Genomic DNA, 9,935 nt, shown 5'->3' on the forward strand with positions numbered 1-9,935 from the left:
CTGCAATCCTTGCCTGACTCATATGCTCCGTTCATAATGAATTTCAATATGAACACGATGGAGAAAACCCTGTCAGAACTTCTGAACATGCTGAGGACTGCAGAGCAGGACTTGAAAAAGTCCAAGCCTGTTTTACTGGTTGCTGCCAGTAAAGCAAAGGGTAACGGCAAGGGTAAGGCCAAGGCCAAACCCAAGCCCAAGCCCAAAGGACAGGTTGCTCTTGGGCCTGAGAGTGGCATAGGAAAGGGCAAGGTAGTCTGCTTCTTTTGTGGCAAGCCTGGCCACTGGAGGAAACACTGCAAGGCTTTCCTCGCAAGCAAGAAGAAGTCAGAGGCTACGACTTCAGGTACTTTCATGATTGAGATTAACTTCTCTCCCTCAACATCTTGGGTCATGGACACAGGATGTGGTACTCACATTTGTACTGATGTGCAGGGACTAAGGCAGAGTAGAGTGCTCGCCAAGGGAGAGGTGGACCTACGAGTTGGAAATGGAGCACATGTGGCTGCATTAGCTGTAGGGACTTATTGTTTATCTTTGCCTACGGGCTTATTGTTGGAACTACATAACTGTTATCACGTACCTTCTATTTCTAGAAATATTATTTCAGTATCCGTTTTGGATAATATGGGGTATCATTTTGAGATATCTAATGGATTGTTGTCCTTTAGTTTGAATGGTATTCTATTTGGAATTGCAAGGTTATATAATGGATTATATGTTCTTGATTTAAACAATAAAGATATTCTCAATATTGAAACCAAGAAAGCTAAACATAGCGATCAAAACCAAACATATCTCTGGCATTGTAGATTGTGTCATGTTAATAAGACTCGCATTGCAAAACTTCAAAGGGATGGAGTTTTGGCCCCTTTTGACTTCCAGTCATTTGAGGTATGCGAGTCATGCCTTTTAGGCAAGATGACCAAGTCTCCTTTCACAGGACAAAGTGAAAGGGCTACTGAACTGTTAGGCATCATCCATAGTGATGTATGTGGTCCACTAACAGTTGAAGCCAGAGGTGGATATTCATACTTCATCACATTTACTGATGATTTCAGTAGATATGGTTATGTCTACCTTATGAGACATAAATCTGAAGCCTTTGATAAATTCAAGGAATTCAGGAATGAAGTACAGAATATGTTGGGCAAAAGTATTAAAGCTCTTCGGTCGGATCGAGGAGGTGAATACTTAAGCTCGGGGTTTTCTGAGTACCTGAAGGAATGTGGGATAGTATCACAACTCACCCCTCCTTATACACCCCAACACAATGGAGTGTCAGAAAGGAGGAATAGGACCTTACTTGACATGGTTAGGTCCATGATGAGTTTTAGTGATTTACCTGCATCGTTCTGGGGTTATGCCCTAGAGACTGCGACTCACGTTTTAAACCGTGTGCCGTCAAAGTCTGTAGATAAGACTCCATATGAGCTATGGAGTGGGCGAAAGCCCAACTTGTCTTATCTAAGGATTTGGGGTTGCGAAGCTTATGTTAAGAAATTGACTTCGAACAAGCTGGGCCCAAAATCCTGTAAATGTATATTTGTGGGGTATCCAAAGGAGACCAAAGGATACTATTTCTACCACCCAGAAGAGCGCAAAATTTTTGTTGCTCGATCTGGTGTCTTCCTAGAAAAGGAACATTTTCTAAGAAGTACTAGTGGGAGAAAAATAGAACTTGATGAAGTTCTAGAACCACAAGATATACTAGACGAAGGACGGGATGATGTGCCACAAGGAGTGGTTGAGCATCATGAGGAGGTTACTCCACAAATTGTGGATCAAAGAGAACCACCTCAGGTAGCACAGGAGCTACGTAGATCTGGGAGAGTACGCCATGAGCCCGAGAGATACGGTTATCTCGTGACTCAACATGGTGACGTACTAGTCTATCAAGACGATGAACCCAGAACCTACGAAGACGCTATATCGGATCCAGATTCCGTTAAATGGCTTGAAGCCATGAAATCTGAGATGGACTCCATGTACCAGAACCAAGTGTGGTCTCTGGTGGAACCACCTGAAGGGGTAAAACCCATAGGGTGTAAATGGGTCTTCAAGAAGAAGACTGACATGGATGGCAACGTGCATACTTATAAAGCACGGCTGGTTGCCAAAGGTTTCAAACAAATTCATGGCATTGACTATGAAGAAACCTTTTCGCCGGTTGCCATGATTAAATCCATCCGGATTATGCTTGCAATTGCTGCATATCATGACTATGAGATTTGGCAAATGGATGTCAAAACTGCTTTCCTGAACGGAAACCTTGAGGAGGATGTGTATATGACACAACCTGATGGTTTCGTTCTTGATAGTCAAGCTAATAAGGTATGCAAGTTGCAGAGATCCATTTATGGACTCAAGCAAGCTTCAAGGAGCTGGAACATTCGTTTTGATGAGGCCGTAAAAGAATTCGGTTTTATCAAAAACGAAGATGAGCCCTGTGTTTACAAGAAAGTGAGTGGGAGCGCAGTAGCATTCCTAGTGTTGTATGTCGATGACATACTTCTGATCGGGAATGATATACCGAACTTGCAGTCGGTAAAGACTTGGTTATCCAAGTGCTTCTCCATGAAAGACTTAGGGGAAGCAGCCTACATCCTTGGTATAAAGATCTATCGTGATAGATCGCGTAGGTTGCTTGGCCTAAGTCAGAGTGCATATATTGACAAAGTACTGAAACGATTCAGTATGGAAGAATCCAAGAAAGGATTTCTTCCGATGTCACATGGTGTTTATCTCTCTAAGGAATTGTGTCCTAAAACACAAGATGAGAGAGATAGGATGAAGAGGATCCCATATGCATCAGCAATTGGATCCATCATGTATGCCATGCTATGTACTCGGATTGATGTCTCATGTGCTTTGAGCACTTGTAGTAGATATCAATCGGATCCAGGTGAGCGTCACTGGATGGCTGTCAAGAATATTCTTAAGTACTTGAAGAGGACTAAGGATATGTTCTTGGTTTATGGAGGGGAAGATGAGCTCACTGTAAGAGGATACAGTGATGCTAGTTTCCAAACGGACAAAGACGATTATCGATCGCAATCAGGGTTTGTATTTTGTCTCAATGGCGGTGCAGTGAGCTGGAAGAGCTCCAAGCAAAGCACTGTAGCGGACTCTACAATGGAGGCTGAGTATATTGCATTGTCAGATGCGGCCAAGGAGGCAGTCTGGATTAAGAAGTTCGTCACTGAACTTGGTGTGGTTCCTACGATTGTTGATCCTATAGACATCTATTGTGACAACAATGGAGCAATTGCTCAAGCTAGGGAACCACGGTCTCATCAGAAGTCCAGACACATACTCAGACGATTCCATCTCATCAGAGAGATAGTTGAGAGGAAAGACGTGCAGATTAGTAAAGTGCATACTGACGACAATCTCGCAGATCCACTGACAAAGCCTCTGTCGCAGCAGAAGCATGAAAGGCACTTGAGATCATTTGGTATTAAATACATGAATGATTGGCTATAGTGCAAGTGGGAGATTGTTAGAGTAGATGCCCTAGAGCCAATCAATTATTGTAGAATTGACTCTTTGTAATAATGTTCATTAATCAATAATAAAAGGCATTTTATTCTATATCGCGTAAATCATTATTATTGCAATATGTATTGATATATGTCCTTAGAATGGTAGAACCGTGACGAGGGTATCAAGTGTTTCAAATCTTGATAGTGAGAACCCTATGAGCACATATGGTGGCCATTCTAGAAATGTCTGTAGCCCCAGTATTATTCTAAAGTAAGGGCACAGATAATACGGTAAGGCTATCATAGTGTTGAACGACCCTGTCGAGAGGCAGTGACTGATCTCACTTGTCAAGGTTGTTTGGTGACAACCTGGTGCAACACATGGGTGCTTGTTGTAGGCAGATATACCGCAGCAAGTTCACTAGACTGACCCACCAGAGGATTCCATATGGATGGTAACCCCAGTGTCTATGGAACAAATCTTCTAACGAATGGTGGTGCATGTGATCCTTAGACTTGAGATCACCAGAGCACTTTGACACTAGCCTAACGCAATTCTATTCAGAGCTGTCAATACGGTGGTGATTGGCTGCATCAAGGAGTGTATCAAGACTATGGTGGATTGACAGAGGATTCATCACCCCTGGGTATGCGAGAAGTTATCTCACGGCGCAATTCAGTAAATGGCAATGACACTAAAACTGTGGCCACAGTGGGATTGAGTTGTTGCTCTATCCGGTTTATAATACAGGTCATTGGTCCAGAAATTGAATACATAATATCGAGAGTAACCAAAGGTTGACACTATTTCTATGTCTTCGTCTCGTTGAGATACAGTATGATGAAAGGATCGAATTGTACGGTAACCATAACGTTGACAGGTAGCTACTTTGCTGAATCCGAATCTATTGGGTGGCCATGATGCCTTGCTAGGGGCCAATCTTGGTCTGTGTATTAGTGAGATGATTAATTGGTGTTAATTACGATACTATACATTGCCGGTATGATGAGGAGCCTATGTGTCACACACGTAGAAGATAATTTAAGAGCCAGGAAGAAAGAAAGGCGTTTTCGTCTTTATGGGCAAACGGGTATTTTGGTAATTTCACAGTGCAATTAAATTTGCTGAGGCCGTAGCCTTTTTATTTAATTTATTAGAAAAATTAAATAAGTGAAATTACATTTAAATATGTGTTAGCATATATTTAAATTATCATTATTGTTAAATGTTAATATATATATATATATTAATTGATTTTAATTGAAGATAATGATGAATTAAAATAAATATCTAATTGGGAGTGTTTGATAACATGGGGTGTTTGGGTTGGAGCCTAAGCCTATTCCTTATGGGAATAGGGCAATTAAAAATTGGACTATAAAAGAAAAAGTGTTAATTGAAAAAGTGGGTGAAATCATTTTACTCATTCATTACTTTTCATTTGAGAGAAAAACTCTCCAGCCCCAAAACACACTCTCACGCCAGTTTTGGTTTTGCAAAGAATCAAGGTTCTTCTTTGATTTTTCTTCTTGTTTCTTAAGGCTAAGGGGAATCTAGCGAATCCCTCTTTAGTTCCTTGCGATTGTCTTCGTGTGGACTTCGTCGGCTCGATCCTACACTTGGGTCGGTAGCAAAACGTTCAAGGACAAAGTTGGAGGAGCCTCCAAACGTGCGTAAGATTATTGAACCTTGAATCTGATTTTCTGCAGATTTAATTTATATATTGTATAAACTGTGATATTATACCCGAATCTTGGTTCTAAGGAACGATCCATGTCATTTATGTTTTTGTTTTCCACTGCGTAAGTGGGTCGTTCACTAACATTAGTCACTGTGTTGGTCGGTAGGGACCTTGTGGTCTCTCATTTAACTTATCAACCAATTGACCCACTTGTACCTCCAAGTTCTGAATGGACGCCCCTTGATTTTTGAAATTCATCCTCATCTCATTCATAAAACCTATGGTCTTTTGCATAAACTTTCCAAACATGTCCTCCAATTTTGTCACTCTTTGCTCTCTTGGTTGATTGTTCACCCTTGCTTGGTTGTTTGGAAATGTTCTTTGTTCCATTGATTGTTTTGCTGATTCTGTTGGTTCTGATTGCCCCAAGACAGATTCAGATGATTCCTCCAACCAGGATTATATATGTTGGAGTACGGATTGTTCGGTTGCCTTTGATTTCCTGCCAAGTAGTTAACCTGCTCCGATGATGAAGACGCTGAAGCAAATGTGTTCCCCACTTGGCATTCACTGCTCACATGACTACCTGCACAAAATTCACAAATTAGTTGAGGAGCTTGAATAGAATTTACCTACATACTTCCCAACTGTTTTTGAAGTGCTGTAAGTTGGGCTAAGGTAGCAGTGTATGTGATGAGAATGCAAAATGACATATTTACCCCCTTAATGTCTAGTCTTTTATAATTATTTGTTGCCTAAATGTACTCATTATTATTCTATTTTGATTTAGGATGCAAATGGAGGCGTTAAATGCAAAACGAAACTAATTAGGTGAATTCGGATAGTTTCAACATTGCTTTGTAATCTAGGAATTACTCTCTCATCCGAGCTCCGATTGAGATGATTCAAAATGATATGGAACCCTAAACAAGATATCTACGACTTTCATATTTCGAGTTCGGAGAGATACTCACTGCATCAAGGTTGGAATTGGGCTTCAAGTTGACGTACCTGCACTGCTGACTTTCTGGAACATCTCGCCTTGTCATGCAAGTCAATTAGGCAGTTTATTATTGGAAGTTTTGAAGACCTATTGCATGCAAGTTACAGTTGGAAACACCACTTTCTTATTTTATATTAGGACTTTATTTTATTTTCAATTAATCAGATTAGGATAAATGTTATTTTAGGATATTAGAATATTTTTAGGAGATTGAGTAGAATTCAAAGACTTGAATTGGATATTCTTAAAAGGGGGAGAGAGATCAGATTAGAGGAGATTACATACGCCTCTCTTTCTCTCTTCTAGAATTTTTCTCTTTTGAGTTTTGATTATGGCTATGAGCAGCTAAAACTTTTATAACTTGGCTGAAGGAAATTGAGGCCTCAGAATTAATAAAACTGTGAGATCTAATCTGTTTTCTTTAGTGTTCAATATATGTTTTGAGTATCGGATGTTCTTCTATGCCTATTTTCATGGTTGTTTCATTTAATTACTAGGAGGCCTACTATTTATTATTTGTTGCAATCTACTGCTAAGTTAGATATCAAATCCGTAATTGTTTGATCCCTTTAACTTGTGAGTAATTAAGGTTTAAGAATTTGCTACGTTAAGAATTATTAAATCTTAAGAAGAACATTCAACTAAATTAAATACAACCGCTTGTGTTTGTGTTGTTCAGCTTCATCGATTTCTCTAGCCCTTAAGGCTGCTAATAGATTAAACCTTTAGCGCTTGTCTAGGGTTGTTTAGTAGTAAGATTAATTAGATCGCTTGTTTCCTAATTAACTACAACTAAAGAGAGATAGGAAAATAGTTTCAATGGTGAATACTCAAAGTAACAATTGATATATATTTGCATCAATGATCAGTTGTAAAATTCCGATGGTGGATGTTGACGTAGACAAAGGTTTGTTATTTTGATTGATTTCAATAATTTAATTTGAATTGTTTTTCCTGAAATTGTTTCCGTTTGACTCAACCCCCCCCCCCCCCCTCCCTCTTTCCCGGCCTTGTTCACGTGACATAAAACTCGGCTAGACACTCTCCGTGGGAACGATCCTTACTCACACTACTACATGTGTTTTTAGGTTTTAATTTTGGTTGCTTGCGACAGCACACCAGTATGCATCAACTTCATGAAGACCCATAGATTTCTTCGGCTACACCCTCTCATTAGGTCTTTGATAATTGTTGCTTGCCAGAACTTCAAGCAACTCATGAGCTTCTTCTGGTGTCTTATTTTGCAGTGCTCCTCCCGATGCTGCATCCACCATAGTTTGCACATTAACCATCAATCCATTATAAAACGTTTGGATTTGCATCCAAACTGGCAACCCATGGTGTGGACACCTCCTCAGTAATTCTTTGTATCTCTCCCAAGCCTCATACAATGATTTCGGCTCTTCCTGTAGAAACGATGTGATATCATTTCTTAGCTTTGCCGATTTTGCTAGAGGAAAGAATTTGGTCAGGAACTTCTGCGCTAAATCATTCCATGTAATCGTTCTTGATGATAATGCCATTAATCATCCCTTAGCTTTATCCCTCAATGAAAACGGGAATAGTCTCAATCTGACGGCATCATCTGACACTCTGTTTGACTTGAAAGTATCGCAAATCTCCAAAAAATTTGCAATGTGCAGATTTGGATCTTCCTTCAAATCTCCTTTAAACTGTACCGACTACTGGATCATCTGGATGATTGTCGGATTTATCTTGAAGTTGTTGGCTTGTACCGCTGGTCTAGTAATGCTCGATCTACTGCCATCAACTGAGGGAACTGAAAACTCCCTTAGTGTTCTATTTTTTGCCATCTAAATAACTATGGCTTCTGGTTCAACTGTAGCCTCTCGTTCTCTTCTCTCTCTATTAAGTCTTCTAGTGGTTCTTTCAATTTCTAGATCAACGGGAACCATTGGCTGATGTCTTGCTCTTCGCAAAGACTACACAAAAAGATAGAAAAAGTGAGATCACAAACCAACCAAGGAGAACAAAAAAAATTAAACAAACAAAAATTAAAACAAAAATAAACACCAATCTAGCTAACACAAGAAAACTCAATGTTAACACAAAACTCAATCCCCGGCAATGGTGCAAAAACTTGATGCTTTGTTACTACAACATGCAATGATAGCAAGTGCACTAGTCGCACGAAGTAATAGAGTGATGAGTGAGTATCGTTCCCATAAGGATTGATTGTTAAGCACTAATTTTCCTAAGTGTTTTTCAAGTTGGAGAAACCAAAATTGTTTGGATTAATGGGAGATTAGAAAATAAACTAAAAACCAAACTTACTAAGTATTAAAAACTAATTAATGAGAGCAAGAATTTAAAGCAAGAGTAATATCAATTTAACAAAAGGTTAGGATTTTGACTTCATTCGGACTCTATGGATGAATTTTACGGATTATGCTATTTTCACACTCACATGCACGGATTGTAAATCGAATTCTCTAAGTTGTCAAACATACCTTCTTAGGCTATGAATTCCTAATTTTCCCTATTAAACTTCCACACCCAACAATTTGAAGAATAATAGATCCAAGTTCATTAAGCTAATGGAATCCTATATTGATTTCATTGATTCTCAAATCTATCTCTAGCATTCAATACTACAATGGTGATTACCTAAGAAGCTCAACATGATTCATTTCTCAATCTCATCTTATTCATCAAATAAAATCAATAAAAACAGAATAACCACACAATCTGTGCAATAGAATATAAAAATAACAATAATCAATTGATTAACCCATAGAAATCCAAGTTACATCAAAACCCTAACCCAAAATGGGTTAGTTCATACCTAAATCAACACAAACAGCAAGAAAAACAGTAAATGTAGCATTCAACATATTGAAATAAAGAGAAAAGAAAATAACTCTCCCCTAGTTGAAGAATCCACGAGGTTGAATCTCAAATCTTCTCACTTTCTCAACAAAAATGTCAAATCTATTCAAAACTCAATGAAAACCAGACAAAACTAGACGAACCCCTCTCAAAATGGTAAGGTTTCTCTTAAATAGCTCGCCCAAAAGACCTAAAACTTTCCTAAATTAAAACTGTGTGTTTTGGAGAAAACTAAAATTCACAGACTTCGCTGCGACAAAGAAAGAATTTCGCCGCGGCGATAAACTAAAGTTGAATCTCGTTCTTAGCTACTTTCGCTGCAGCGAAGAATAACCTTCGCCATGGCAAACCTTCTTGGAAAATTCTAGAATTATAGGATTGCCCTCTACTTGCTTTCTCCTTGAATCTTCGATCTTCGATGCTTTCTCATGGAAGCAAGCTTCATAGTGCTTCACTCAGCTTCAGAACTTTCCTCAATTCTGATATCCGCTTACTTCTGAGTCCAAAAACTCCAATTCGCTCATTATTTGCTAAAAATGCACGTTTAGGCCTGAAACACAAAATATATAGAATTAAGTAGCAATTCAGGCATAAACGAGCTAAGAAATATCTAAAATCCGGCCAAAAAGCTTAAATAAAATAGTATAATTCTCGGATTGTTAGTGGGGCAAGATGAAGAAGTGGTTCATCGTCTGCCTTCTCGACTCCCGCTCGAGTGCAGATCTCAATGTTGAGATGTGGGAAGGCAAAGCCCCCTCGCCCTGGTTTAGCTACATGTCGTATACTCTCCATTATTATATTCCCCATATCTATTTTCTTTCCAGTGGCAATGGAATAAAGTAGAACTGCTCGCTCAAAAACCACTGTATTGTAGTACGTTTCTGGGACCATCCGCGCATAGAAAAAGTGTTGCCA

General features: G+C 39.2%; 1 non-coding gene across 1 annotated transcript; it reads left to right on the forward strand.

Annotated features, from left to right (window-relative positions):
- The first annotated feature begins 7,502 nt into the window (after positions 1-7,502).
- On the forward strand, positions 7,503-7,609 carry LOC116122681. Its single transcript, XR_004126938.1, has one exon. It is a non-coding gene; the product is annotated as a small nucleolar RNA R71 (small nucleolar RNA).
- Positions 7,610-9,935: the final 2,326 nt, after the last annotated feature.

This window comes from Pistacia vera, unplaced genomic scaffold (assembly GCF_008641045.1).
Source record: "Pistacia vera cultivar Batoury unplaced genomic scaffold, PisVer_v2 Contig1023, whole genome shotgun sequence".
Lineage (NCBI taxonomy): Eukaryota > Viridiplantae > Streptophyta > Magnoliopsida > Sapindales > Anacardiaceae > Pistacia > Pistacia vera.